This window comes from Lutra lutra, chromosome 3, assembly GCF_902655055.1.
Source record: "Lutra lutra chromosome 3, mLutLut1.2, whole genome shotgun sequence".
NCBI classification, from domain to species: Eukaryota; Metazoa; Chordata; class Mammalia; order Carnivora; family Mustelidae; genus Lutra; species Lutra lutra.
The window spans coordinates 84,144,084-84,150,083 of record NC_062280.1 but is presented as its reverse complement, the minus strand read 5'-3'; positions in this window follow the sequence as shown (position 1 = coordinate 84,150,083).

Genomic DNA, 6,000 nt, shown 5'->3' with positions numbered 1-6,000 from the left:
TATTTGTTATACACATGTATTATTTTCTATTGCCTAAGTGCAAAAATTCACATTTACACATAATAATAATAAACTCACATATATTCTTTTCTTATTTATAATATTTCAGAAATGAAGTTGTAATAATAATTATTGTTAAATTTTATGATAATTTTATCTCAACAGATTTTTTTAATTTCCTCACCATATCATAAAGGGAGCAAATATTCAGAGAATTCCTTTGCCTGATACTTTATCTTACTTTGCATAATGCATGTTTCTGAAAAAAAAAATGTAAAGATTGACTTTTTTTAATACAGAGAAGTTTAAAATATGCTTGTACTTAGGAAAGGTGCCATTGAAAGGAAGCCTTAAAAAGAATGCTTTTAAAAGTTAATAAATCATCTTCAATTTATTTCACAATTTTGAGCTTAATTTAAAATAGAGGACAATAAATTGACTCTCTTTACCATGTATCTCCTTATAACTATTTTTTTTTTTTAAAGATTTTATTTATTTATTTGAGAGAGAAAGCAAGCCAGAAAGAGAGGGAGCATGAGCTGGGGTAGGAGCGGGAGGAGGGCAGAGGGAGAAGGAGAAGCAGGCTCTCCACTGAGCAGGGAGCCCAATGGGGGCTTGATCCCAGCACCTTGGGATCATGACCTGAGCCAAAGGCAGATGCTTAACCTACTGAGCCACCCTAGTACCCCTCCATATAACTATCTCTAGTACATTTGCTGTTTCTCTGAGACTCACTTCTTTAAATCTACAAAACGCTAATAATAGGGGCGCCTGGGTGGCTCAGTGGGTTAAAGCCTCTGCCTTCGGCTCAGGTCATGATCCCAGGGTCCTGGGATCAAGCCCCATATCGGGCTCTCTGCTCAGCAGGGAGCCTGCTTCCTCCTTTCTCTCTCTCTGCCTGCCTCTCTGCCTACTTGTGATCTCTGTCTGTCAAATAAATAAATAAAATCTTTAAAACAGGGACGCCTGGGTGGCTCAGTTGGTTAAGCGGCTGCCTTCGGCTCAGGTCATGATCCCAGCGTCCTGGGATCGAGTCCCACATCGGGCTCCTTGCTTGGCGGGGAGCCTGCTTCTCCCTCTGCCTCTGCCTGCCATTCTGTCTGTCTGTGCTTGCTCTCTCTCCCTCTCTCTCTGACAAATAAATAAAAAATCTTAAAAAAAAAATCTTTAAAACAACAACAACAACAACAAAAAAACGCTAATAATATCATCAAAGTTACCCATTTAACAGAGTTGTGATGAAAATCAAGTAAGTATACCTGACAAAACTTTGACAACCATTTGTCTTGTTGAAGATAACATTGAGGAATGCTATCATCCAACAGACTCCAAGAAACATTTCTGTATTCTTGACGTCTTAATGTTTTTACTCACTTGTCTAATAATTGTTACCATTCTAGGTAGTTTCAACCTCCTGATCACTGGATCCTTTGACATCCCATTTTTGGATCTCCTCATTGCCAGAAAAAAAAAATTTTTTTTTTTTTTCTATCACTGCAATGGTAACTCCCTGGCCAGACACAACTGTCCCCCCTCAAAACCTTAAATTCTTATTCTTAGATCCTAGCTCCTATCTTTCTAGTTGCTTAAATATTGACTAGGAAGTAACAAATCCTCTTAATGGTGCCAGCCAGTCTTCTAAGCTATGCTCCTATTACTCGTCTACCCACAAAAGCCTCTTCTAGACTATACGTTCTTCCTCCCCAACTCAAATTCCATTATTGGGTGTTTCAATTCAGTTTCCACACTGTTCTTGTTTTTCTTTTCTTCAAAATCACTTAACAAACCCAACCATGGTAGAACTCAGTCATCTGCCTGACAACTCTGTGCCTGAAACCCTCTGTGCATTTCAGGAAATAACCACTCGCACAGCTGTACAGACTGGAGTAATGCCAGACATGAACACCAACCTCAAACAGGTAATCAGCCCTGAGAATCCTACCACAATGCCTTGCTCTCCAACCTCATTTAGAACTATTTCACAACTTTTCATCATGCCTCTTCCACTTTAAGCTGAAAACTCGCTTTATAATTTGTGGAAATTAGAGCTCTCACTGGAAATACCATCATCCACCGGTGACTAGTTCTACAAACTCACCTGCTTCTGCTTGCATTTTCTTCTTCTTGCCTGCCTCGTCTGATTTTTGCCGAAATGGCTATCAAGGAGACGGATTCTCTCTCCATGGTGCCACATCCAATGGTTCCTTATTTTTTGCTCTTCAATTTATTGATGTCTCCAGATGACTCAATATTGTTCCTATCTCCGTTTTGTAGTACACTCTCATATATGACATCTTTCTCAGTTTTTATCTCATCTCTCTGGCTGCTACTTTTTCATCGCCTTTCCTGGCTCTTACTCTTCCACTTGCTAAATTTCTTCTCTCTGTCCACTCTCTATTTGGATGCTTTCATTCATTTCCATGGCCTTAAATACCATTTATGTGCTGATAATTCCAAAACTTAGATCCATAGCATTGCCTGTTCCTCCAAACTTCGGTCATATTCAATTGCTTACTTTACATCTCCATTTAGATGTCTTGCAGGCATCTGAAATTCAAAGTTTTCAAAATTGAGGTTTTAATATTCATCTCTCTACTCCCTTCTCTATAATATACTCCCTCTAAATCTTTCCCATCTCAACAACTAACACTACCTCTACACATTTGCTCAAGAAAAAAGTAGGAGTCATCCAACTCATCAGCAAATCCTTTTGATTCTTCTCCCAAAGTCTACCTTGAGTCTATCCACTTCTTTCCATAATACTTCACAGTATCATAATTTCTTGCTAAACTTACTGCAACACCTTTCTCACTAGTCTCTCTGCTTTCTTTGGTAATTTCTTGCAACCTGTTCTCCATATAAGCATAAGAATAATCTTTAAAGGACCTAAGTAAGAACACATAACTTCTTAGCTTAAAAACCTCCAATGCCTTGATGCTTCATTTTGAATAAAATCCAACAACCTTACTTTGGCCTATAAGATATTATTGTCTGGGGCTTGTATTCCTTTCTCTCCTTATTCATATCACTGTATTCATAACCATGAGAACCTCCTTTCAATCTGGAACACATCATAGGCTTTGTACATACTGTTCCTCCTTAACTAGCTCCATTCATGGCTATCTCCTTTTCATCTTGTGGGTTCAGGTTAATGCCACTTCCTTAGTAAGTCCTTCCTGACTCATTCTCTCTAAATAGTGTCCTTTTCCTCTCCAATTCTACCACTCTTCTTTATTTCAGCACCCTGTCTGCTTTTATAAATAATCCTTCCCATTTCATAATTACTTGTTTACTTGCTATTTTTCTGTCTTCCTTATGATACTGTAAGTTCAGTGAGGGCAGAGACAATATCCATTTCCTTCATTCCTTTACAACCAATACCTAGGACAATCCTGAAGCTAATAACTATTTGTTGAATAAATGCATACAAGATAAAGATGGGTAATGTGATGGAAATGACTGATTCTTATGCAGTCTTGCATTATAGAAAATTTTAGGACTGGAGCATCAAAGCTTTATTCAAGATTTTAAGCATTTGTAAAAAAGGATAAAAAGCACTGTTTTTGAGGGACAGTCTTAGGTATATAGTCTGTTTTCTACTCCAGTGCCTCTCAAATTATTTATGGTGAGTTCCCAATCTATGAGACTTTTATAAAATGCAATTAAAACTGAATTACCAAAAACATGACATAAAAACAAAATATAAGCCAATTTTTTTTAAGATTTATTTTTACTGATTTGACAGACCACAAGTAGGCAGAGAGGCAGGCAGAAGGTGCGGGGTGGGGGGGAAGCAGGCTCCCCGTTGAGGAGGGAGCCCTACACAGGGCTTGATCCCAGGACCCCGAGATCATGACCCGAGCCGAAGGCAGAGGCTTAACCCACTGAGCCACCCAGGTACCCTGTTTTTATTAACTTTAGACTTAACATTATTCTACTAAGTTTCTAGAATTTTAACTAGAAACTAGGGAGACAGGGGATAGGGAGAGGAAGAGAGAGAATCTTAAGCAGGCTCCATGCCCAGTATGGAGCATGAGCCTAGGCTCTATCTCCTGACCCCAATATCATGACCCTGAAATCATGACCTGAGCCAAATCAAGAGTCAGCCACTTAACTGGCTGAGCCACCCAGGTGCCCTTCTACAGAACTTTTTAATTGGTTGTTGTCAATGTCTATGCTAATCTCATTAAAGATCATCAACAAAGTTTGAGGCCAAGGTTGGTTTGAGAACTGCTTTTGAGTAGTGTTTTTTGAGTAGTGTTTTTGAGTAGTGTTGTTTTACTCCAACTTGAATGAATGACCGAGATCACTGGGATTGATTTATGTACTGTATCTCAAAGCTCAATCTATCCTCTGTTACAGAAAGAAGAGTTGAAAACTACTAGAAATAAAACAAAACTAAGAAATAAAGTTATAAAATTCATAAAACAGTTGAAGAACTTAGAAGTAAAATAGAAAACTATTAAAGTTCTAAAATTGTAGAAATTAAACAGAAAACTAAGTCTTTGTGGTCATGAATATAAATTGTGGGGTGGGAATTACCTTCCCCAAATACTTGACTGGATTTTGAAGGAGGTGAGAGTGGGAGAAAAGTCAAATATCCTTGGGATAATCCAACAGGAAACGGTTGTTATTTTTATTACTAGTTGGGTTAATACAACCTTTTTATCAAAGTGCTGGACATATTATTTCTACCACAGCTAGTTTCTCCTAACTCTTCTAACTCATTTTCCTGCCCTAAAATAGTCTGCCTTAATGTTTTTGTCCCTCATCCATTCCCACATCCTTATTCTTCTCATTATCTGTCTCCCCCTACTCCACCATTGGCATAGTGCAATGCTATGACTAGACCTAAGTAAAAATGGAGGAATAATAGTAGCAAAATCTAAGATATAGGGAATTTAATTCCCATGTTGAACATTTAGGGAGAGGAGAATGTTCATGGGAGATATGTTATTATTTGCCTTTCTTTGACTTAGCATGTTACCAAATTTTTCCCCATGTATTATGCCTTACAGCATTAGTATATGAGAAATTCATTACTTATGCCACTTCAGGAATATGTTATTTGCAATTTGAGCACAGGAGTAGACTTTTATAGTAACTTTATAGTATACCTTAATAAAGAAATGTATACTTTTATAGTGTATAGAAAGCAGCAGAAATACTTTTAAATCCTTCAACTAAGAGAAATCCAACATTCTTCATGCTCCAAAGGAATTTAGTCATTTTTCTGAAGATGAAGGAAGAGAGATTTGGCATGTCTATGCTTATATGTGGCTGTTGGTATGTCTAAAAGCAGGTGAATACCTTTCAGTGAATTTCTTCACAATATATGGCATACCATCCAATCTCAAAGGCAAGTTCAAATCTGGCCTAATTCAATTCCAGCCCTATTTCAGAGCTGAAGATTTAAACTTAATCCATACCTTTTTGAGCCAGACGAGTTCCTAGCAAAATAAATCATCCTTTATTTTGGAAGCAGTCTATAACACTTGTGTACCTCTGTCTCCTCATCTAGCCAACACACACTTGAATTTCTAGATTAGATTGGCCTCTCAAGATTCTTTCAGCTGGGAAAGACTTGCAGTTCAATTGAGTTTCTTGTCAGAACTCTGGACCTGAAATTCTAGCATTGGAGTGGCTATAAGCCTGGGTCTCAGGTATGGGGATTGAGTGGTGTTAGGTAAAGATGTTTAACATATAATTGTCTAATGCTCTGGAAGACCAAAGTTCCTTTCACGTTTCTTCCTAAACTCAGCTTGTACAGCTTGCAGTGTTAGAGAGATGTCAGATTTGTAGATTAAGAGAAAGTGATTCTAGAAATAGTAAAGAAAGAGGGCCAGTAGGGTTAATTGCTGCTACCTCTGTCTTCTTTTTAAGCTTTGGAATTCCAGTGGGAATTTAGTCACATACTCTGTCTTATTGGGTTAAATTATTTTTAATTTAAATTTAAATTAAATTTTAGGGACAAAATAGGTAACTATTGTTAGTGGATAT